Raw genomic sequence first — 26,697 nt, 5'->3', positions numbered from 1 at the left:
ATCCACAGACCACCCCAGGCAGCCTAAAACAAACTCATCAAGAAAAATAATTTTTTCAGGGTTAGCCAATCTGTTATTTTTACTCTTTCAGACAATTCAAGGGTTAGAAATAATACCATGTCAGAAACAATTCCTATCTTTAGAGACTTGCAATCTAGTTGAAGAGTTTATACAAATTCATAGGAAACTAAATCCCAAAGCAAAGATATCTTGTGACACAGAATAGCAAGAAGTGTCATAGAATAAGAACATTAATGATAGAAGCTATGTAGAGGAAGATAATTTTCATAATAGGGTAAATCATTCACACTGGAGGGTGCTTGTTGCAGCTACTAGTCTGCTGTGGCCAACATACTGGCAGAGACAGAGGACTGGAAAAAGAGGATCCTTTGTGTTTGGGAGTGATCAGAGAGTGTTTTCAGGAGCTCATGTTTCAACTCATTTAGTTTAAGAAAAGATGAGGAAGGAAAAATAGATGGCTAATATAATTAGTGGTTTCAGATTTTGCTATTATCATTCCCCCAGCTTTTCTGTATCGAAAATTAATTTCTCTGGCATTATTAAGCTCAGATTTTTTTCAATTGAAATCTCATATAAAATCCCAATATTTATATAGGTAACCAGTTGAGTTTCTCTTGTTGTAGTAAGGATAGGGCTCTGGTAATTCTGATTTCTTAAGCACTTTCTTATTAACCACATGTACCTGGATCATTCCTATAGAATTCCAAAATGTTTCAGAATAGAATTTGAACATTTTTATGTGTCAGACTAGACTCAGATGTAACCTGATAATCTTGCTCTTATCTTTCATGGGAGGTGATGGTATATAAATGATAATACAGGGTGTGGCTGCAAACTCTGAGGTTGAGCAGAATTCAACCTACTAACCCTAAGAGAGACCAACCTAAGCCAATCTTACCTATTTGAAGTAACCTGTTAGAGTTACCCAATCTGTCTATTATATACGTTTGACATGTAGATCTGAAATTATGCACAGTTCTTTTCCATGAAAATTGCCTTAAAATGAAGTTGATATTGGTTCAGTAAAAGCTATCCTGCAAAGTATTCTAGGAAGATGGTAGAGTTAGAACGTTGGGAATCTATCTTCCTACCTCAACAATTACATTTTAAGTCTTTCTGATCTTGCATGTTCCATTGGAAAATTTGTATAGTAAGGTATTGTTAATTTTGATCCATCTCAGGTGTTAGCACGTGAATCAACACCCTTCTCCCTCCTTCAGTTCTGTGGCAGGCAACTGTGTGCACATTACCAGAGCATCTATACCCAACTTGCAGGTGCCAGGGAAGACAAAAAGGACTCTGTTCTTTAAATAAGAAGGATTCTGTGCTCTGATTGCTGCTTACTACATCTGAACACAGAGGTATGTAAGGAGTAATTAAGTCACTCTTGTACTAATTCTCCCTGTTGTTAAAGTGTACCCTTTAACTAACATAACTTTAGGGCATTTATAGGCCTGTGACATTTTCTACTCTGCTTTGCTGTTCTCTTCTATCCATATGGAATTCAGAAATTAAAGAGGAGCATATTCAAAGGAAATCACATGTGAGTAAAATTAGAATGTGTTTGTGCATGGCAATCATGAGAAAGATTCCTCAGAGATCTGAGAAGTTACCGCCTTATACCACAGGCTGATCCTTGGCACAAAGAGAGTCGACAAAATAAAAAGGACAGAAGCAAAAAGAAAGAAAAAAGTCATCAAACTTTGCATAATAAGGAAAACATAATTTGAAAATCTTCGGCCCCACGCAGTGGCCTAGCAGCTAAAGTCCTCGCCTTGAACGACCCGGGATCCCATATGGTCTCCGGTTCTAATACTGGCACCGTGCTTCCCATCCAGCTCCCTGCTTGTGGCCTAGGAAAGCAGTCCAGGATGGCCCCAAACCTTGGGACCCTGCACTCGCGTGGGAGGCCTGGAGGAAGCTCCTGACTCCTGGCTTCAGATTGGCTCAGTTCCAGCTGTTGTGGCCGCTTGGGGAGTGAACCATCGGACAGAAGATCTTCCTTCCTTTCTGTCCTTCTCTCTGTATATCTGCCTTTCTAATAAAAATAAATAAATCTTTTTTTTTAAAGAAAAGAATCTTCTTCATTATCATATTTAAAAGATTTGTTTTCAGTGAAAAGTCACAAGCATACAAAAAGTTTTGTATGGCTAACTTAAAATAACAACCACAAAAAGTCACACACACCAATAGAAATTACCACTGAAAACACATGAAGTTCTACATGGACTACATTAAAATATTCAAAGAACTAAAGAAGATGTGTGCAATACATTTTTTAAAAAGTAAACACAAAATGAAAATATTGATAAAGAAAAATCTTAAAAATTCTGAAGCTGAAAAGTATAATAATTGAAATGAAAAATTGCTAGAGGCATCCAAATGCAAAATTTTCCCATTTTTAATTATTATTATTATTATTATGTTATGATATAGTTCCCCGGCAAGGGATTTCCTTTCCCCTCCCAAATCCCCTTCCCTCACATACTGATTTCCCCTATATTATTACTATAGTATAGTTCGTCATAAACAGTCTTACTCTATCATTAAGAGCATAGACAATGACAGAGAGTTCAACACCCTATTGTCAAGATACATCCAACAGTTTCATTTGCATTCCATCTTTGATCTGGAAACACATATGCCTACTGCAGTGTATCCTCACATCTGGATATGATAGTCTCCATTACACAGTTTCTATATGTCCCCCTAAATGAAAAGCCACAAAACAAAATCAACAACAGGAAGAAAGAAATTTAGAACTTCATGAAGTTAAATAACATTCTACTGAATGATTAATATGTCGCTATAGAAATGAAAATCAAAAAGTTCTTGAAGAAAATGATACTACTATATGACCTATGAGTCAGTGAAGACTTTACTATGAGAAAAAACACTTTTGAAAAAATTAAAATATAAACAAAAACATCAGAATTCATGAAGTATAGATTCTGATGATGTTTGTTGGTGAGATGTGTCTCCTGTAGGCAACAGATAGATAGGTTTTGTGTTTTTAATCCAGTTTACTAATCTAATCTATGACATTTGATTGATGAGTTTAAGCCATTTACATTCAGTGTTAATACGGATAGGTGACAGTTTGGTCCTGTCATTCTAGCAATGAGTTGTTTATTGCTTGATTTAGTCTTCTCTTGTCATTTCACATTTCACATTTGCCTTTGGGTTTGGTGGGTGCTATCCCTTTTCTCTGTCAAGAGAACATCTTCAAATATCATTTGTAGGGCAGGTCTGGAAGGGGCATATTTTTTATTATTAAGGAATAATTTTATTTCATTTTCAAAGGCAAAGGAAAGCTTTTCTGGGTACATTATTCTGGGCTGACTTTTTTTTTTTTTTTTTTAGGAATCTGGAATATGTGACTCTACTCTCTTCTAGCCTGTAGAGTCCTATGACAGGTCAGCTTCGAATTTAATTGCCATTCCTCTATATGTCAGTTGATTTTTTCCACATATGTATTTAAGTATCTTTTCATTGTGTTTGACCGAAGATAGCTTGAATATCATGTGTTGGTTTGAAAATTGCTTTTAGTCAACCCTGCTGGGAGTTCTTTGTCCCTTCTGTATTGTTTCCCAATTATTTTCCCAGATATGGAAATTTTCTTATATTATTTCATTAAATATATTTTTAAACCCAACTTCTCTTTATGCAGCTTCTGGAATTCCTTTAATGCTTATATTTGGCCTTTTACTAATGTTTCCTAGTTCTTGAATACATTTCTTAGTTTGACTCAGTTCCTCTTCCAGCTTTTTGATTGTTTCACCATTGTGGCAAGAAATATCTTCTAACTCTAAGGTAGTACAAAGAGATTATTTGAAGAAATAATGGCTGAAAATGTTTTAAATTTGATGGAAAGCAATCATTTGATGAGCTCTGCAAATTATAGGATAAACTCATTGATCTAAGAAATATCGTCATTAAAATATTTGAAAACAGAAAAATCTTAAAAGGAGCACATACAAGTATTCTTCAATATGTTTTCATAAACAATTGTGGATGCCAAAGACATATATTCAAAATGTTCAAAGGAGAAAATATCTCAATCAAGAATATTACATCTAGCAAAACCCCTACAAAAGTTGTGGAAACACAGAAACTTTTTAAGATAAACAAAGGTAAGTAAATTTCCATCAGACTTTCCCTAAAATAAATAGTCACAGGAATTAGGGATGAAAGAGAACTAAACTAGAAAGAAAATAGTAAGATCATCTGTTTACGGTTGAGATATACTCATATTTTTACATAGAAAATTCTAAAATTGCCACCATCCCTTAAGCGCATACATCCAAATAGCAGTTCATAAAGGCAGTATTCAAAAATAAGTCGCATTTGTATACACTAACAGCAACTCATCTAAAGAGACAAGTCTGAAAGCAATTCTATCTACAGTAGCATCAAAAAGGGCAAAATGAATAGCAATGTATTAAGGACATCAAAGATTTGTATAATAAAAATAAGATATTATTGAAAGAAAGGACGAAGTTGTAGAGCATAGCCAATGTTTACAGATTTGAAGAAAGCATGATTGAGATATTAATATTAATCAAGTGATTCACAGTTTCAGTTAATCCCCATCAAAATCACAATGCCATATTTTTTAACATTTATTTTATTTATTTGAATGGCAGAGTTAACACAAAAGGGGAGAGAAAAAGTGATCTGTTCACTCTCCAACTTGGGGTAGAGCTAGACCAAAGTCAGGTGCCAGGAGCTTCAACTGAGTATCCCAAATAGATAGAGGGGCTGAAGCATTTGCATTATCTGTTGCCCTTCCAGGTACATTATCATGAGGCTGTATTAGCCATTCAATTCATATACAATACTGAAGGACCCAAGAAAGCCAAAATACTATGGAAGAAGAACAAAACTAGAGCGCACATTTTTTTATTTCAAAATTGAGGCAATGCAACAAGAATCAAAAGTGTGGTATTAACAATAAAAACAGACATGGAGACTAATAACAGAATATATTATCAAGTGATTTTTCACAATATCAATACCAATTCAATGGAGAAAGACAGTCTTCCAATAAATGCCATAAAGAAAACTGGATATTCACATGTAAAAAATGAACACTTACCTATCACTAATTACAAAAATAAATCAGCATGTACTAAAGCATAAGCCTAAGTCCTAAAAATTATTAAATTCCTGGAAGAAAACAGCTAGAAAAAACTTCATGACATTAGATTTCTTGATAGTTTATTAGATATGAAATCACAGTTAATTGAAGAAAGGAAACAAATTGTACTTCATAAAATAAACTTAAATCACACCAAAAGGCAGTGTCGACTTAATAAACACATTACCCTACAGAACCGAAACATATACAAGGAGATCATACACCTGATTATAAAAACCACATCCAGAGTCAACAGGAAACTATAGAAGTAAAACAACAAAAATATTTTAAAACAGGTGGAATATGAGTAGACATTTGCCAAAGAAGAGAAACAGCCAATAGTTTGTAAGACAGATACACAAAAGTCGGCATTGTGACATATCATTTAAACCTGCTGCCTGCAACACTAGAACCCAATATAGGTGCTGGTTCAAATTCCAGCTGTTCCACTTCTAATTAAGCTCTCAATGGCTTGGGAAAAGCAGCAGAAGATAGTTCAAGTGCTACTTAGCCTCCCTGCTACTCATGTTGGGTTCAGCCTGGCTCAGCCTGACTCAGCCCTGGTCATTGCAGACACTTGGGGAGTAAACAAACCAGTGGATGAAAGACTTCTTTTACTGTCTCTCCCTCTCTCTGTAACTCTGACTTTGAAATAAATAATTGTTTAAAAATGTGCAACATCATTTATTGCTTTATCCTGCATTGCTATAACAGGATATCATTAACTAGTTAACATAGAAAAAAACCTGATTTCTTACCACTGTACAGGCTTAAAAATCCAACAAAAGGTGCAGGCACTTGGTAAGGGCCTAATTATTGCATCATAACATGACAGAGGGTATCATATAGCCAGCCAGGCAGTTCATTTCTCTCTTTTCCTAAAACCACTAATGCCATCATGGGCATACCCCACATCATAGTTTCACCCAATTCTAATTGTCTCCCAAAGGCCCTACCTCTTGCTGCCTTTAACAAGTCAATTTGGGTATTAAGTTTCAACAAAATGACCTTTGAGTAACACTGAAATTACAGGATTAATCATTAAGAAAATGGGGTTGGGATTGTGGCACAAAAGGTTAATCACCACATAGGATGCCCATATTTGCACCTGATTCTATTTTACCTCTTGTTCTAATACAACTTCCTGATAACATATGGAAATTAACAGGGAATGGCCTAAATATGTGGCATGTGTTACCCACATTTTAGACCAAGATTGAGTTTCTGACTTCTGGTTTTAGCACGATTCATTGCTGACTTTTGCATTATTTGAAAAGAGAACCATCAGATGTTAAGTCAGTTACCTGCTCTCGCTCTCTCTCACTCTCTCAAATGAAATAAAGATTTTGTTTATTTTTTGAAGAATCACCCGGTTTCTTCAGGATCACAAAAATGCATATTTTTGTAGCAATTTCAACTATGTGAAGAAAACAAAAAAACAAACAAGCAAAATTAAAGGGAATGCTAATCAAAACTATAATGAAGTTCTACTTCATCTCCAACCGTTAGGTTGCTAAGAACAGTTAGTGATTTTGGAGGAAAGCTTTGACCCTTGAAGCCCACCTACATAAACCTCTTTATCTCCTAATAACATAAATATCTACTTCCCTATAAACAATTATAGCAATTCCTATTTATTACTTGCTTAGTATTCATAAAGGTAAACCTTAATTTCCTGCCCTACAATAACCACAGAATTAAGCAGTAGGAACCCAGATTCAAGGATGGAACAACTGAGTCTCAGCAGTAATTCTTCTTTTCCAATTCCACCCAGCAGCTAAGCAGGGAAGTTGACATTCAAATCCAGCTTTCCTCTATTCCAAAGATTATGTGCCTTGCACTAAACTGCAAATACCATCTTTTGTCATACTTGATTAAGTATGATGGTTTCAAGATAAGATAATTTTGTTGCAAATAGTAGTTTCATTCTTTTTATGGCTGAGTAATATTCCACAGAGTAGATGTACCAAAATTGTTCATATATTTATTTATTTATCTTGGAAAGGCAGATACACAGAGAGAAGGATCAACAGAGAGAAAGATTTCCATCACTGGTTCACTCCACAAGTGTTTGCAGTTGCCAGAGATGAGCTTATCAGAGTATCAGGAGTCAGGAGCTTCTTTCTTATCTCCCATGTGGGGGCAGGCTCCCAAGGTTTCAGGCAATCCTCTACTGCTTTCCCAGGCCACAAACCTGGGGAGTGGAGCAGCCAGGACAAGAACCTCTGCTCACATGGGATCCCAGCAAGTGCAAGGCAAGGATTTAGCCACTAAGCCATAATGCTGGGTCCCCAAAATTTGTTTCTCCATTCCTTTGTTGATGGACATCTGGGTTGTTTCCATGTAGCTATTATAAATTGTGCTGCTATAAACATAGGGTTGCAGGTTTCTCTCTTAAATGCAGATTTCATTTCATTTTATTTTCAAAGAAGGAGTTCTTGGCTATGTTTTCAGAAGATAATATACAGAACCAATGATTCACAAATATCTTTCTGACATTTTTCTCAGCACATAAAGCACACTTGAATTGTTCTAATTTCAACATCTTGATCATCTAGAATTTGATTTATCATCTTTGCAGACGTCTATTGAAACTCTGCCTCACCTTACAAACAACTTCCCACCTTACAAACAACTTCCCAATACTCCCCATGCATTCTGGGATTTAACTTTCATGTGTAAGCCATATTTCAAAACTACATACCTTGGTGGAATTATTCTGTAACTTACTCAACCTGAAACTGAAATATGAACAGTTGAATGACTCTTAGTACAATTAGAGACTTCTATTTTTTTAAAAGATTTATTTATTTTATTATAATGTCAGATATACAGAGAGGAGGAGAAACAGAGAGGAAGATCTTCCATCCGATGATTCACTCCCCAAGTGAGCCGCAACGGGCTGATGGGCGCCAATCCGAAGCCGGGAACCAGGAACCTCTTCTGAGTCTCCCACATGGGTGCAGGGTCTCAATGCATTGGGCCATCCTCAACTGCTTTCCCAGGCCACAAGCAGGGAGCTGGATGGGAAGTGGAGCTGCCGGGATTAGAACCGGTGCCCATATGGGATCCCAGGGCGTTCCAGGCGAGGATTTTAGCCGCTAGGCCACGCCACTGGGCCCGAGACTTCTATTTAACATACCTTCAAATAATGCAAATGCAAAGTGATATGTTGAAATTAAAACTTTCAATTCAAACGTAATAAAATTTCTATTTATTTTATTTATTTAAATTGAAGAGGAGGCAGAGAGAAAGAGCAAAACCAGATTTACTATCTGTTGGCTTACTCCTCAAATAACAGCAGCAGTTGGACTGGGACATGTGGGAACCAGAAGCCAGGGATTCAGTGCAGGCCTCCCATGCCAGCAGCAGGAATCCAGCTACATGAACCATCATCTGTCTCCAATGGCTGTGCCTCAGCAGGATGTCGGAAGGTGAAGCAGAGCTGTGATTAGAACACAAGCATCTATGCAGTCACCTGCTAGATCCTACTTAGCCCTTAGGCCAAATACTCAGCCCCATAGGTGGCATTTTAAAGGTGTTTGGGGATTTTTAAGAATAAGATAAAAACTACAATTTACTTCCATGGAAAAAGTATATATGCTCCTTTTGAACACTTTTGAACAACTCATAGAATCACTGACATTACTAACTGCAGGTTAAGATCCCTTGCTGTAAACAGAAGCATTGAGTAGCCACCTCTTTTGTCAGCTGACATTAAGTCACATTTTCAAGGTATGGTCTCTAGCTGAGAAGTTAATGAGAATTATTTTGCCACCAGTGATCATAACAGAAACACTGGGAGCCTTGCTGCCACTACAGAGGGCAGTGATCTCTGCCTCTCGGGAGACTATCTCCAAACATCTAGAGGAATGGCCATCAAATCATTCACTCCACAGACCAAAGGATGCTTAGGGACCACATTATTCTTGAAGTTTTGGGCAATATTTTCAGGGATTCAAAATGGAATGAGACAGCCTCTTCAACAAAGTCTTCAGTTTGCAACAAATTCATCCCTGTTTTGCCCAACCCTGTGCCTCTCTCCTAAAACTTTCAAAAAAAAATATTTGTCATATCACACTTATGTATTTTGTACTGAACAAAAAACTGGAGCAGATTAGTTGATATGCTCCGAATGTAAGAACAATATATTTTTTATGGGCACGGGAAATGGGCAGACATTTCACAAAGGGACAATCCCAAATGGCAAATAAACATATGAAAAATTGCTCAAGCTCCCTGGCAATAAGGGAAATCCAAATTAAAACATCAATGAGATACCACCTAACGCCAGTGAGAGTGGCCCACATGAAAAACACCAACAACACTTGCTGGCGAGGTTGTGGGGAAAAAGGAATCCTACTCCACTGCTGGTGGGGCTGCAGATTGGTACAGCCTCTATGGCAATCAGTATGGAGAATATTCAAACAACTCAAAATCGACATACCGTATGACCCAGCTATAGCACTCCTAGGAATATATCCAAAAAACTTGTTTTACGAGAAACCAACATGCACTCCTATGTTCATAGCAGCACAATCAGTAATTGCAAAAACATGGAAACAACCAAAATGCCCATCAGCAGAGGATTGGATAAGAAAACGATGGTTTATCTACTCCATGGAATACTACTCAGCTATTAAAAAAAAACAAAATGCAGTTCTTTATGGCCAAATGGGCCAAACTGGAAACCATAATACTAAGGGAAATGAACCAATCCCAAAAAGTTAGATAACACATGTTTGCCTTAATTTAAGATGATATGATGTTAAGCATAACATGTTATGTTATGGATATTATGTCATATGTAGTATATAAACTAAAATTGAGCTGTGAATGGGGGGGTCATAGAAAGTGGTTAAGAAATCGCATTTATTTTTAACATGTTGACTGCTCAATACCATGTCAATTAATTCCATAACGATGTTAATTGTTGCAGATGGTATATTAGTGCTTTTATTTGACCGGGATGATACTCTGCTGACTCTGGCCTCAGACCAGAGAGGGTCTACCCAATAAGTAGTTGGACTTGACTGGACTATAAGATGTTGGACTCTATGCTTGGCATATACTTGCAAAGAGGGAATTTCAACTGAACTTGAACTATGGTTATGCAGCGGGGTGGAGGAACCCACCATGGGGGGAGGGTGGGGGGAGAATCCCAGATTCTATGTAATTACAACACAATGTAATTAATGGATAAATTTAATAAAAAAAGAACAATATATTTTTTAAATTTGAAGGCCAATTACATTTCTCTCTGTCTCCTCTTCTCTCCATAAATCTGCATTTCCAATAAAAAATAAATAACTCAAAAAAATCTGGCATTCCATTCATTTCATCCAATCACTGTCTATATCTTACACACAAAAAATTCTAAATGAAATTCTTCTCCACGTGTACTCTAAAATACACACATAAATATACATGTACAGTTTCATTTCACCACTGCATATAAAAGCCAATTCTTCCTGCACATTTTAAGAAAATAAAATCAGTAATAAGATTGAAGATAAATTTCAAAGATCTCTATTACAAAATGATCTAGAAACCCAAGAATTTTGGAAAACTGTGGAGAATTGTGTTAACTCATATTCAGATTTGTGTTAGCATATGTAACACTTTTGTGAAAGACACAAATTATTTGTCCTCAAGTATGTGTAAAAACACTTATTAAGGGATCGATGTTGCAGCACAGTGCATTAAGCTGCCAATTGATAAGTCTGTGTCTCATATTGGAATGCTAGTTTTTAACCCAGCTGCTCTGCTTCCAACCCAACTTCCTGTTAATTCACGCTGAGTGACAACAGATGATGACAGAAGTACTTGGTGCCCCTGAACCTATACGTGGGCCTGGATGTAGTTCTTGGCATCTTGTGCATCCACAGTTACTGTGGACATTGGGAGAGCGAACTAGTGGATGGAAGGTCTTTCTCACACACTCTCTGTTATGAATCTTTCTCTAATGCTCTTGTCATTCTCACACTCACTCTAGCTATTGTCCTCTCTGCCTTCAACAGCTTTATAAAAGCAAACAAAAATACTCATTCATATAGTGAGTTTCAACACACCGGTACAGTGAGAACTTTCTTCAACAGATTCTGCCCTCTACTCCAGCTCCCACCTCTGGGCCCCTTTGAGTTCTTGGGAAAAGGCTTCATTCCATACATGTGACTGCAACTTCATAACATATTCCTTATTTCCATAGCCTGAAACTGAGGTCATAAATTACTGCTTGTGCTTTTCTTTACGCTCTGTCCCTTTCTCAACTCCTCTGAGCATATCACATTACTCTAGAAACCAAAGAAATGTGGAGAAGCTGCAGAAACTATTCATTTTAGTGCCAGAGTCAAAGAAAGCCCCTAATCCTGGTGAACTCCTTCAGGAGCGACAATGATGATACAATTATTTCATTGGGAATTCATTAGAAAAGGGCAAGTCAAGCTCCTCTCCACAGAAACAGGGAGAGTGGGGAGCTCTTTATTAGACTGTTAGCAAAAGGTTCCAATCAAAGGAATTTTAATTTTTTTTTCTTTCCACTTGCTAAAGAAACCCCACAATCACTAACACTTAATTAACATTCTTTGTCAATGTCTTTCCTCAATCCTAAGGGCAAAACTATAAGCCTTTCAACTCCCTGAAGCATAGTTAAAGCCACTTGTACCAAATTGGAAAGTAATGCATTGGATGCAATAAATGAGTTATTGTACATTAAATAATGATCAAATGCATACTAAAGCCTGCATAAGCAATAACAAGTAATATCAACTTCATATCTTTTAACTCACGGTAATTATGTCATTTGTAATCAATTGCCTTTTTCATTAGTCACTTTATTATATTCTGTAACTGATTTCTATTACATAATTGTTTGTCTTTAATAAATATGTTTTAATAAGCAGTTATATTTGATGGAATAACAGTCTTAATTAATCTATGTTGAATACTCATTTGGGAACTTAAATTCAAAGTCCTGCCAAATACTCTGTAAGCATGATTCATGTCAAAATGAATAATAAAAGGTATGCCATGTGCTAAAAAAAGTATACATTGCACAGGAATTTAGATATAGATATAGATATAGATATAGATATAGATATAGATATAGATATAGATATAGATATAGATATAGATAGATATAGATATAGGTATAGATTACAAGAACATTGTGAAGTAGCTATTTTAAAAATCATTTACCTTATGTTATTTCAGAGAAGGGAGACACATTTCCTAAGGCTTCAAGAAAAATGTCTCTACAGATTGTTTCTGTGTTACCTGTGAGGGATGTGTTACTGAAGCAAGAATACCCTTCCCTTGTTATTTTTGGTTTTGCTACAAGGAAAATAGGCAAAACTACTTTAAAATAGCACAAAAAGAGAATGAATTTTACCATATGCTGGTCTTGGACATCATGATTTTAATGGCCTTAGAGGTAAAACATCAAGTTTCATTTAACAGAGAAACATTAACCAGAGGCAAAAGTGCATGGTTCATTTTTCATTTTTTCCAAACTAATAGAATGAATTGTTTGGCAAAACAGATTAATCAAAAGGCAATTTTTCTGGTAAGTAGACTGACTTTTCTCAGATAATCTTAGAAATTTCAAAACTAACTCTAAAAGAGCAAAAGTGCTTTTTGAAAAAAAATCAAAGAAACAAAAAACCACAGTATCCAATTTTCATTTCTCATCAGATAATCAAGCCCTCCCCCTGTCTCCTTCTTTTATTACACTCTGAAGAAGTTCAGGACATTATGAGATGAGGAATGTTCTAGAATTACTGAACCAAAGAGAAACGCCAGAGATATTCCCATGGGGAATATATATGCAGTTAATTTGATACATATCATGCAGACATTGACTTAGACCAGTTACATACAGTGGATGGCAAAACCAGCCTGTGGAAGACCTTTAATGAGGAAGTCTATATGACCAGCAAGGATAAACCTTACTCCAGGTGTGAAAGTGTATGGCATGCTGGGCACACTGAGGTCTGGATGGAGCAAAAGTTCTTGGAAAGATCCTTCAGCTCTTGGAAACTCTTTTTAAATATGAGGCATTTGTGAAGTCCCCTAGTTTTTTACGGAACCATCGCTTTTCAACACATACTTTTTAAATCTCTAGTCCCATCAAATAACTTTTAGTGATTTTTTTTTTGTGAGGTCACGTTAAGGTTAGCATAGAAAAAGGACCACCCATATAACCAAAATGGCATGTCTCTTTGCAGTTTTCTTTGTCAAAAGGACAAAGGAACTGTTTTAATGAAGTGTTTTTCAGTTGTCTTTTGTTTCTTATTTTATACAGGAAAAGGGAAAATGTTTCTTCAGTTCGGGGCATCTGAATCATATTTCCAAGGGGACAGGCATTTTCAGGACACTAAGTACCAAATTATAAATAACTTTCAATAAATTAAACTCTAGTCTAACTTTTTTTTTCTTCGTCGGAAACATTTAGCCTTCAGGAGACATAATTGTTCTTCAATATAAATCGACAGTTGCTTCTAAAGTATATAAGGCGATTGGACATATGTCAGTCATAAAACTGTGATAAGATAATGTGGCACAACAATTCAGCAAGAAACTTTATCGAACAAATCATGCAAATGTATTCTAGCCTTCTTCTTCGTGTCAACTAATCTAACCTGCAAAACTGGACAAGCTGCCCATGAGCAGTTGAAGACCATTACTAACTATCTTTGGTATAATCCAATGTGATCTCCTCTAACATAGACTTAAAGGAATCATTGAGGCAGTCAGCTTGATTATTGGAGGCTGGAAAATAAGCGAGTAGTCTAGCGTTCTGTGTGTTTCAGGTTAACGTTTTAGGCTCTGTATGCTTTAGTTAAGTCTTTCCTTTTCTATTAACTTCCCTACATGCATCTGTCCAAGAGTTCCACAAAAACAAATAAAATCAATCTAGCAGCTTTCACTCTCTTAGTTTTCCGGAGTCAAGTGAATAGTTAGAGGATAGTGACAAAAAGCAGAACTGTGACTTACCCGTCATCCCCAATATCCCCAGGATATTGAAAAAAAAAAAAAAGAATTTCCTCAAGAGTTGGGAATTTCTTGCATAATGCTATCCAGGGGAGGAGCGTATGCAGGGGAAGCAAAAATTATCAGGTGATTTCAGAAATCAAAAGAGGAAATATTTTTGAAGGAAATACTTTTGCTCAACAAGCCTTGTAAATTGTGGCTCACCCATAAAACTTGCTACTACTAGAATCTTTATAGATGTACTGAATAAAGGAAAACTTCAGCAATTCAATTGGATTCTACTTCTGTATTCCAGAATGTTCTAGATAGCTTTTCCCAAGTCTGTCTTTCATTCCCCATTCATGCCTGTACCTCAACTGAACTGAAGTTTAAAAATGCTTTTAAATGTAGGATAAGCTACTTAGAAAGACTGGAAGCATTAAATAGCAGCATATAAAATCAAATGGGCAGTCAAATGTAACTCCTAAAAGTGTTTAAAAACACATGTAGAAAAAATAGAATAAATATTGGAAATCAAGTTCCCTGAAATTTCAGTAAGGCTCTACTCACAATATCTTTGATGCTTACTTCTATCTAGGTATCCTTGACCTATATTGCAAAGATAATTAAAGCAAAGAAGCTTGTTTTATTTGTCCTCTTACCAACAACTCTGAAGGTTCAAGATTAGAAGCCTAATGAATGCGTGATGGATGAATAGACCAAAGCGTAAAAAGAATAGTGAATAACAAAAAGCAAATGCAGCTTTAGAATGAGGCAGGAGAAAGAAAGACAGAAGTCCCCACTGTCCCCACTTGTTGAGGACATAAGCAAGTTTTCTTGACACCTGGCTGTAACACAGAGTTTGTACAGACAAAAAAATGGGCTCTGCTTCTCTCTTTCTCCTTCTCCCCTGCCCGCCCCTTCTTTTCAAACTAGGGAAGTTTATATAAGTCTGTTACTGCACAGGCCACCGGGCAAATGGCCAAATGTCCTCTGGGGAAAGCCAAAGCTGATTCTCATTTTAAATGGATTTTGACTTTATGGCCCTAGGTTACTGTAATCAAAGAATATGCATTGAATTTGAACTATCTCAGATGTGTCCACATTTTTACACTATAGATCTTTCCAATCTGAAATTTTCTAGTTGATTATATGAGTCCTATAGTCAAAACATTAAGATGACAGAGACATGTACTGCGGGGCCATTATCTGCAAAGTCTTCTGTGACTTCCCTCAATTAGATTAAAGCATTCCTCTTTACTGAAGTCCAACAGTACTTTATCTAAATTCTCACCCAGTCTTGCCAGGCTTTTCTTGGCATTGTTGTTGTTTAGGTGCATGTCCAATTTCCTAAATAGGAGTCAGGCTGTTTGGAGGCAATACCCACCACGAGTGCTTCAGCATACCCTCCTCCTGGCTGGTAGAAAGACTTCATTATTTTTGCTTTTTTAGATGTAAATGGGCCAATCTGATTATAGTTCTGCAAAGCCAGTATTGAACAAAACCACTACCAATCCCTTATGCGCTAAGAAATTTAGAGTTAGCCTGAAAAGTTAACTCTCCTTGAATGTTCTTCTTCCATACCATTTTACTGAAAATGTCATGCTTTTCAGTGTTACCTCTCACTGGAACCCCTTTGGTAGTATTATCCTCTTTGTAAATGAGAAACTGAAGCAGAAACAACAAAGTAGGTTGTCAAGTTCTCCCATCTAGGAAATTCACAAAATTGAATTTCAGTCCAGGTCATCTGATCTCCAATTCCACACTCACACATAGCCCCTCTGCATAATCCTATCTCCCAGTCAGCAGGGGCAGGTTTTGCCAGTCCTTAATCATAAGATTATTTCTTAGGAAGAACCCGGGCATAGTTCATACACACAAGGCAGGCCAATTGCTCTGAACTGAACATGCAAAATACTTCCTCACAAGAAGAAACCAGCTCTGTAAAGGCTCTCGGTATTCCCTTCCAGCAGAAGTGTCAGATCCATCAAAGAGAGAGTGACATTGAGTAAGATTTAAACCCAGGATGACCCGGAAGCCCTGATAGACTGCAGGCTCCTGTGATACCCAAAAGCCTATTGTGCTAGAAATTTATCGTCTAGGAAGCTGGTCTCTTTTTGTTTTGTTTTGTTTTTGTTTTTGAACAGGAAAGGCACTTCAAAGCTTTTGTTCCTATTGGAATAGATCTTTTATAACTAAATTTACCCATATTTATTTTCCATGAGGTCCATACTTTGCTTTCCAGGGAGAGTATCTTTCAACATTTTCTGACATGCAATTTTCTTAAAGAAAAAAAAAAGGTAACTTAAGTATGCAAGACCTTGAGCTATTGTGTAAAAAGAATTCATGCTTAAGTGACAGTAGTCTACATTTAGACTCATGGTTAATTGAAACAACAGGTACGAATTATTACCTAATCTTTCATGCTCTAACGTGCCTTCTTGCTTAATTGGAGCAGTAAGTCCTAGGATTCACCGTTGTTGTTGGTGGTGGTTTTTTTTTTTTTCCTGATTGACGTCACCCTTCATTCTTGAAGCAAAGATATCCTCAAAACAACAATGGAATATTCATTCATGGGCGCGCTCTTCTCCCAGGTGTTACCCGGGAAGCTTGCAGCCCTGAGGATCTTCGTAGTCCTGAAAGATGCTCCCATCACCTGTGACTAGTTTCTTGGCCTTTATTCAAAATTTGAGTGAATGAAATAATTCGGGTTTAATGGTTTAGGGATACTGGTTTTTCCTTTTTTTTTTTTTTTTCTGGTACAATTAGCTATGGTTAGAATGTTCTGTTTTCGTTAATTTTCCATGTCTTCTTTTTGTCTTTGCTTTAACTCCCAGCAAATACTCAGACTTTGGACCCTCCATCCTTTCTGTGTCAAAAATCATTTTTTAAAAAATCATTCATTTTAAGACTTGGAATCTGAGGGCTACCTCTTAGGTGTTTGAGGAATGAGAGATATGGTTCCCTGCCATAGTGCACTCTGGAGCAAGTACCTGGAGTCAGGGTCTCCTTGACAGAGTCTCAGGCAGTAGCACAGGTGTGTAATCCCCTGGAGGGGGTCAGACAGGACAACCAGCAACAGTGTGAGGGGAAAAGATAGCTCGCAATTAATTAAGTAATAATGATGATATATCTTTAAATAGTAATCATACATTGATCACTGTTTCAGGGACCTCAGTTGCATTATCTCATTTAATGCCAGTAATAACACCACAACAAGGAAGGCTTATGTTGTCATCTTACAAGTGGCTTAAGTTATTCGCCAGTGTTATGTGAATTGTTAAGTTAGGTTTCTAAGTTAGGTTAGGTTTCAAAACAAAAGAAAGGGAAATACTATGTGAGAAGTGTCATCAGTTTGACCCTGTTCATTCACTGTCAATGGACTCGCTGCAAAAGGGAGGAAATATATGAAATACAATAGATAAACTTCTTTAGTTCTTAATCTCCCAAACTTCTTCTCCTTACTGGTACCTTTGCAACAGTGACTTGGAATGTCTAAAATAGCTCTTCTTTTTGAGATGATTTCCATTTTGCTTTTATGAAGACAAGAAACTGTGCAATACCCAAGCAATAATGAGACATTATGTTCGTCTAGAATCTCCTTGGATGAGGCACTGAGTAATTCAGACAAAACTTGTGGCTCTCCTTAACATTAGGAGGAGGAGATGGAAACAATAAAACTTGAGGGCTACAATGGAAGTTTTTGAAAAGTTGGTCAATTAGTCACCTTTTTCTTATAAATGATAGTCAACAAATATTACAATGTTAGTAAAGACAAGGAGTAGTGTCAGACTAGAAAGAGAAAAACTAGCAAGAAAAGCAGAAAGAAGAGGAAGGAATAGAAAGGACAGAATAAAGAAAGGAGAGAAAGATAAACAAAGGAGCAGAGAAGTAGAGGCAGGGAGGGAAGAAAAATTGTGTAGCTGAAATCCAATCTTAGCTTGTCATCACTCCCTTTTTTGGACGTCCTTTTAAAGAAAATTCTGTTGTGATAACATTTCAATAAATGCTTGTCTTCTCATCAATGAACATACGAAACAGAGAATGATAGGTTCAGTTGGCCTTTAATCCTTAAATGTCATTTAGATAGAAAAACTAGCAAGAAAACCTGTGCATCTATTCAATAACCTTAGAGGGAAAATGTGTTTAGTAAATACTACAAAGTTGTTGAGTATCCTTTTCTTTCATCATTAACATAAAATAACTTTCCATTTATACACTTTTTCAGTATCGACTAAAACTGTAGGCAATCTGAGGAAAAGTAAATGACAATGTATTTTCTACATGAGGGCACAGAATGCAATTTGGGAATCAAAAATTATTTTGTGCTCCTCCCTTGCCCTGTTTCAAAAAGTCAATATTGTTTTCTTATTCATGTTCTCTTCCTGGAAACCTTTTCTCTAAAATTTGGTTTTAAAACATCATTTTTATCTGTCAAGGATTGATTTAAAAATAAGGTTGCTTGGTGAATTCATTTAGATGCTCCAGTCTCATGAATCTTGGATTTTCTCCATACAGATTTTATTTTCCTGAGATCCCAAGAGATATACAGTTTGACTCTATGGTTCTGGAATGACTATCACTGCTTTCTCCTTCCAACACTGTGTATTCCAATTTTTGCTGATCGAGTTCATCATTTCCTGTAGCATGCATTGAAGAAACTCCATGGACTAAGCACTATTTATATTATCTCACACATTACTGCCACTTTGCATTTCAAGGTTCAAATTGTAACATGGAAAATACAACCAACTTTTCAAATCTTGTGTGTGGGATTTTCTAGGCTGAATTCTAGGTGATGATATGGCTAAGTTTATCAGTCAATATGGACCCAGCATCATAGCCTAGTGGTTAAAGCCCTCACCTTGCATCAGCTGGGATCCAATATGGGCACCAGCTAATGTCCTAGCTGCTCTACTTCCCTTCCAGCTCCCTGCTTGTGGCCTGGAAAAGCAGGTAAGGATGGCCCAAAACCTTGGTAGCCTGCACCCATGTGGGAGACTGGGAAGAAGTTCCTGGCTCCTGGCTTCAGCTCAGCTCAGCTCAGCTCCAGCCATTGCGGCCATTTGGGGAGTGAACCAGCAGATGGAAAATCTTTCATACCATGTCTCCTTTTCTCTGTAAATCTGCCTTTCCAGTAATAAATAAATTAATTAAAATATATACATATGGGACCTACTGTAGTGCATCACTCACGAAAATTAACAATGGAAACTGGAAAAGTTGAAATCAGCATTCACAGAGCAACTGCTCCTTCTGCTGCGAAACCAACATGGAGAGACGAAACGCAGTCCTCTGCCTTGGTTGCTCCTGAATGAAAACAGTAGCTGAGGTTGCCTGGACTTGGCACACTGCCTTCCCTGACATGGTAGCCTCCATCAGAAGACAGGAGCGATGGAGAGACAATTCCAGACTTCATTACTGGAGACACTATTAGTCTATGATAAACGGAATACTATATACAAAAAAATAAAAAACAATGTTGTGTGGGAACCTACCCCCTTCCTATTCTCCCCATCCCCACCTCCGCTTTGTGGATAGGAAAGCTCTCTCAACTGCTAGTGATCACTGTTCTAATTTGGCTTCCAAGGACTAGGTAGACTCAAGCACCAATGAAACAGCGAAACCTTCAGATTCAGTTAATTATGACTTTCTAAAAAGGAGCTAGATGTGTATTGGACTGGAACAAAATGGAAAATCTTTCTGCTCATCTTCTAGTTCAACCATTGGCCATGAAGGGTCTATCAACCATTGAAAAAGAAATGTTATCAAAGGTTGTACAGGCTGCATTTGTATTCTATCTAACTTATAACATCTTTGTTCTTTTTTTTTTTTTTTTTTTTTTTTTATTAATTATTATGCATTATGTGACAGTTTCATATGCTCTGGGAATCCCCCCACCCCTCCCTTCACCCCTCCCCCCTGGTGGATTCCTCCACCTTGATGCAGTATTACAGTTCAAATTCCATCAAGATTCTTTCCTTGCAAACATATACCCAGCATAGAGTCCAGCTACTCATTGTCCAGATGGGTTGAACAGTTTGTTGGGGAGACCATTTCTGGTCCAAAGTCAGAGCTGGTAGAATATCATCCCAGTCAATTAAGAGTCTCAATATAACATTAACAGCAATTTGTAACATTATGGAATTGACAAGGTTTTGCGTAACCAGTATGTTAAAAAAAACAAAACAAAACAATACAAAACAAAAAAGAAGCAAGTTCTTAACCACAACCTATGATTAGCTCATTGACATTTCAATTTTAGTTCATATACAGGACCAGCTGCTATATACCTTAAAATGGCTATAAGGTACCATTCAGCTGTCTCGTGTCTGTTTCATTTTAGTATTTAGCCATTTGTTGTGTTGAAGTCTAATTTTACTGATCTTGGCAGATTTTAGGATAATCTAGACTGGCTTGTAACTCTAACAAGACATTTGTCAGCAGTTAAGGTGCAGAACATTTTTTTTTTTTTGGGGGGGGTGTGCAGGAAAGTCCCCAACACCATGGTAAGGAGTGACTAATCTTTGTGTCCTACCCAGCGAGGCATTAGCCAATCCATGCCAGCTCTTTCCTGTCGGATTTCAAGCTCTACTTTTTGTTGTTTGTCTATTTATTTTAGGTTTTTTTTTTAGTTTGTATGATTGTTTGTTTGCTGTGAGGGGTTTTCGGAGCGATCCTGATGGTCATTGCAAGGGAGGGTGGGGGTCCAGAGGTGGAGCCAGGCTCGGTCCAGAGAAAGCTCTCCTCCCTGGTCCCGAGGGACGTTTATTGTTCTTCTGTTTCTGCGGACCGCTCAGGGCTTCTGGTTGTCATTCCGATGACGTTGGTTTCTGCGCGGTAGTGTTTGGACTTCTTCCATCCCCTGCGGGAGCTCCGGTTAGGGGTGGGTGACCTCAGAGTACTCGGCCTCCGAGGGCATCCAATTCCCTGTGGCCTCCTTGGCAGTTGGGATATAGTCCTTGTTGCTCGTATTAGTAGTTTGTGGTGAAGGTCTGGGAGTCTTCATGGTTGGGATCCAGGCTTTCTCCTTGCCATCTGCTCTACCCTGGAGTGCCCCCCTGCTCCACGCACATGACCTCCTGTTAAGAGGTTGTCAGGATCGCACCCGATTCCCCCCTCATGCATTGGTATAGTAGTTTTACTATTGTTTAGTGCTGCTTTGAGTCTGTTGTCTATGAATTACCAGATTTGATCATGATAGGCTATATTATACTTTTTCCTCACTCTTTTTATGGTCCTGAAAGGCTTCCCTGCACTCCCCCCCATTATGGATTAACATAACGTATTGAGGGTATAGTAGGTTTTACAGTTTTTCGATGTAGATCTTAAGTATTCTGACATTAATTGTTGGTTTATAGATTATATCACATTATCTTATTGTATTGGATACAGGTTGTTAGAGATTGCAATAATATTACAATATACAGGTACTATCAGGTTGTCATCTTTTCATCTCAGATTAAGGCAAACATGTGGTATTTAACCTTTTGGGATTGGTTCATTTCTCTTAGCATGATGGATTCCAGTCGGGCCCATTTGTCCACAAAGAACTGCATTTCGTTTTTTTTAATAGCTGAGTAGTATTCCATAGAGTAGATGAACCATAGCTTCCTTATCCAGTCTTCTATTGATGGGCATTTTGGCTGCTTCCAGGTTTTTGCGATTGTAGATTGTGCTGCTATGAACATTGACGTGCATGTTGGTTTCTTGAGTAGGAGATGTTTTGGATATATCCCTAGGAGTGCTATTGCTGGATCATATGGCATGTTGATTTTCAGTTGCTTGAGTATTCGCCAAACTGATTCCCATAGAGGCTGTACCAATCTGCAGTCCCACCAGCAGTGGAGAAGGGTTCCCTTTTCCCCACATCCTCGCCAACAAGTGTTGGTGGTATTACGTATGTGTGCCATCCTTACTGGAGTTAGGTGGTACCTCAAGGTTGTCTTCATTTGGATTTCCCTTATTGCCAGGGAGCTTGAGCATTTTTTCATATGCTTGTTTGCCATTTGGGTTTGTTCCTTTGTGAAATGTCTGCCCATTTCCTGTGCCCATTTCTTGAGTGGCTTGTTTGTTTTGACATTTTGGTTGTTTTGTAGTTCTTTGTATATTCTGGAAATTAGCCCTCTGTCACCTATGTCGTGCGCAAAGATCTTCTCCCATTCTGTGGGTTGCTTTTTTACTTTGTTGATTGTTTCTCTAGCTGTACAGAAGCTTCTTAGTTTGATGAGGTCCCAATTGTTTATTTTGGTCTCGATTTCTACTGCATTTGGAGTCTTTTTTAGGAAGTGAGGGCCTACTCCTAAGTGTTGCAGTGTGTTTCCAACATTTTCTTCCAAAAGTTTGAAGGTTTCTGGATGTAGGTTTAGGTCTTTTATCCATTTAGATTTGATCTTAGTGTATGGTGAGAGATGTGGGTCTATCTTTTTGTTTCTGCAGGCTATCAACCAGTTGTCCCAACAGCATTTATTGAACAGACCTTCCCATTTGCTTGGATTGTTGTCTGTCTTTTTGTCAAAGATTAATTGACTGTATCTATGTGGATTACTGTCTGGTGATTCTATTCTGCTCCATTGATCTTCCTCTCTATCTTTGTGCCAGTACCACGCTGTTTTGATAACCACTGCCCTATAGTATGTCCAGAGGTCTGGAACTGTGATTCCCCCTGCTAACTTCCTGTTCTTCAGGATGGTTCTGGCTATTCGTGGTTTTTTGTGCTTCCAGATGAACTTTTGGATCATTGTTTCCAGTTCCATGAAGAATGTTTTGGGCAGTTTGATTGGAATTGCGTTGAATGTATATATCGCCTTTGGCAATATAGACATTTTAATGATATTGATTTTACCTATCCAGGAGCATGGGATGTTACTCCATCTTTTGAGGTCTTCTTCAATTTCTTTTTTAAGTGGTTTGTAGTTTTCCTCAAATAGGTCTCCTACATTTTTGGTTAGGTTAATTCCCAGATACTTCATAGTTTTCTCTGTTATTTTGAATGGTATTTTGCTGCTTAGATCTTTTTCCAACTTGGGGTTGTTTGCATACACTATGGCTGTTGATTTCTGTTCATTAATTTTGTACCCTGCCACACTCCCAAACTCTCGTATAAGTTCTAGGAGTCTCTGTGTTGAGCCTCTTGGCTCTTCTATGTAAAGAATCATGTCATCTGCGTATAGTGAAAGTTTGACTTCTTCATTTCCAATTTGGATTCCTTTGATTTCTTTTTCTTGTCTTATGGCCTCAGCGAGTACCTCTAGGACTATGTTGAATAGCAGTGGAGAAAGTGGACATCCCTGTCTTGTTCCAGTTCTTAGTGGGAAGGGTTCCAGTTTTTCTCCATTCAGTATGATGCTGGCGTTGGGTTTTTCATATATTGCTTTGATTATGTTGTGGATTTTTCCATCTATGCCTACTTTGGTTAGGGTTTTTAGCAGGAAGTGGTGTTGGATTTTGTCAAAAGCTTTTTCAGCGTCTATTGATACTATCATGTGATTCTTGTTTTTCAGTTTTTGGATGTGGTGTATCACATTTATGGATTTGCGAATGTTGAACCATCCCTGCATTCCAGGGATGAATCCTACTTGATCCGGATGAATGATCTGTCGGATGATTTTTTGAATTCTATTGGCTAGGATTTTGTTGAGTATCTTAGCATCAATGTTCATCAGAGAGATAGGTCTGTAGTTTTCTTTCTCTGTAGGATCTCTGTCTGGTTTTGGGATTAAGGTAATGTTGGCTTCATAGAATGAGTTTGGAAGGGTCGCTTCCTTTTCTATTATATTGAAGAGTTTGTAGAGGATTGGGGTTAGTTCTGTTCGGAATGTTTTGTAGAATTCTGTAGTGAAGCCGTCTGGACCTGGGCTTTTCTTTGTTGGGAGTTCTTTAATCACTGATTCAATCTCTGCTTCAGTTATGGGCTTGTTCAGGTCGTTTGTTGCCTCTGGGCTAAGTTTTGGCAGGTTGTATAAATCTAAGAACTTTTCCATTTCTTGATGGTCATCTGATTTGTTGGAGTACAGTGCTTTGTAGTAATTTCTAATTATGTTCTTAATGGTTGCAATGTCTGTTGTTATGTTGCCTTTTTCATCTTTGATGCTGTTAATTCTTGCTTTCTCTTGTTTTTTCTTTGTCAGTCGGGCCAACGGGGTGTCTATTTTGTTTATCTTTTCAAAAAACCAGCTTTTTGATTCATTGATTTTGTGTATGGTTTTTTTTATTTCTATATGGTTGATTTCCTCCCTTGTTTTGATGATTTCTTGTTTCTTGTTGTGTGTGGGGCTCATCTGCTGTTGCTTCTCCAATTCCTGGAGGTGTGTGTTTAGTTCCTGTATTTGGCGCCTCGCTTGGGCCTTGACATGAGCTCCAATTGCGATGAATTTACCCCGTAGCACTGCTTTGGCTGTGTCCCACAAGTTTTGGAATGTTGTGTCAGAGTTTTCATTGGTTTCCATAAATTTTTTGATCTCATCTTTAATTTCTTCTCTGACCCATTGTTCGTTCAATAGCATATTGTTCAACCTCCAAGAATTTCTGTATTTCCTTGGGCATTTTGAATTGCTGATTTCCAGTTTCATTCCATGGTGGTCTGAGAGGGTACATTGTATGATTCCTATCTTTTTGAAGTTACTTAGATTTGCTTTGTGTCCCATCATGTGGTCGATCCTGGAGAAGGTGCCATGTACTGCTGAAAAAAATGTATAATCTGTGGCTTTAGGATAAAAAGTTCTATAAATGTCAACCAAGTCCAGTTGTTCTATTGTTTGTATTAGCTCTGTTGTTTCTTTGTTGAGTTTTTGTTTTGTTGATCTGTCTATTGTTGTTAGTGGGGTGTTAAGGTCACCCACTACTATTGTGTGCATATCTATGTCTCCCCTTAAGTCTGTAAGTAATTGCTTCACGTAGCTAGGCGCATTGGGATTTGGTGCATATATGTTCACGATGGTAATTGCTTCCTGATGGATCAATCCTTTCACCAATATATAATGTCCTTCTCTGTCCTTTTTGATGTCTGTAAGCTTGAAGTCTATATCATCTGAAATTAGGACAGCTACCCCAGCCCTTTTTTCTCGTCCATTGGCGTGAAATATCTGTTTCCATCCCTTCACTTTAAATTTCTTAGAGGCTTTTCTGGTTAGATGTGTCTCTTGTAGGCAACAGATAGTTGGATCTTGTTTGATGATCCATTCCGTTAATCTGTGCCTTTTGATTGGTGAGTTCAGGCCATTTGTGTTAAGAGTCAATATTGAGATGCTGCGATTTTGCCCTGCCATACATATGTGTCTTTGTGGGTGTTGTTATCTGTGTAATTACCCCTCCTTGTGTGGGCTTTAGTGGGGAGATCTTCCTGTTTGCCATCTTTGCTTGTGGTTTGCCCCTGTTTTTTCTGTGTTTAGCACATTTCTAAGGAGATTTTGAAGAGTTGGTTTTGTGCTGGCATATTCTTCAAGTTTCTCTTTGCTATGGAAGTATCTGATTTCGTTCTCGAATATAAATGAGATCTTTGCTGGGTACATTAATCTTGGTTGACAGTTGTTCTGTTTCAGGATTTGGAAGATCTTTGTCCATTCTCTCCTTGCTTGTAGGGTCTCTTCAGAGAAGTCAGCCGTGATCCTGATTGGTTTTCCCCGGAATGTGATCTTTTCTCTGCTTCGTACTTGTCTTAGGATTCTTTCTTTGTCTTCGTTGGAGTGGAACTTGAGCACCATATGTCTGGGTGAAGATCGCTTTGGGTCATATCTGCTGGGAGTCCTCTGACCATCCTGGATTTGGGCTGGGTTCATGTTCCAAGTGTTTTGGAAGTTTTCCTGTATAATTTCGTTGAGCACCGTTTGCATTCCTGATTCTCTTTCTGCTCCTTCGGGCAGTCCCATAATTCTGATATTAGATTTTCTTAGGTTGTCTTTCATCTCCTGAATGGTCTTATTGGCTTTGTTCAGGCTTGTTTCTAGCTGTTTAATGAGCTGGGTGTGTTCATTTTGTGTGTCTTCTGTTTCAGAGATCCTCTCTTCTGCTGTATTTATTCTGTTAGTTAGGCTCTCAAGTTTGTGCTCTAAGTCAAGGATTTTGTTTTTGACTTGCTGTATTTCTGTGACTATGTGGTTCTTGAATTCCTTGAAGTCTTCCCAGTTCTTCTCATTGTCTCTGACAGCTTTTAACATTATTTTTTTAAATTCCTTGTCTGGTAGAGCTTCCATGTCTTCTTCTCGTATCTCCGAAATAGATATTGGCTTTTGGTCTTTTTTTGGTGAGGTACTGGCTCTCTCGTCTGGATCATTCCCTTTTCTGAAGTTTCTTCTCATTGCGTTATAACATCTTTGTTCTTAAAGTGAGTCATGGCTGTATTAGGAAGGTAAGGTTGGGTAAAATCAAGAACTTTTTTTTCCTCAAAATAACTCTCTGTGAAGAGTTATAACACGTATCTCCTGTCAATGTATGAATCGAGTGAATTCCTCTGTATAATTTTTTCTGTTGCATGGTAGCAATTTCCTGATAATTTCCTCACAATGACACCTAAATTACTGATATATTGTAATTAATCTGAAAGAATAAATTTAATGCAATGCATTATT

The sequence above is a fragment of the Ochotona princeps genome, chromosome 14 (assembly GCF_030435755.1).
Source record: "Ochotona princeps isolate mOchPri1 chromosome 14, mOchPri1.hap1, whole genome shotgun sequence".
Lineage (NCBI taxonomy): Eukaryota > Metazoa > Chordata > Mammalia > Lagomorpha > Ochotonidae > Ochotona > Ochotona princeps.
Note: the sequence above shows the minus strand (reverse complement) of the source record.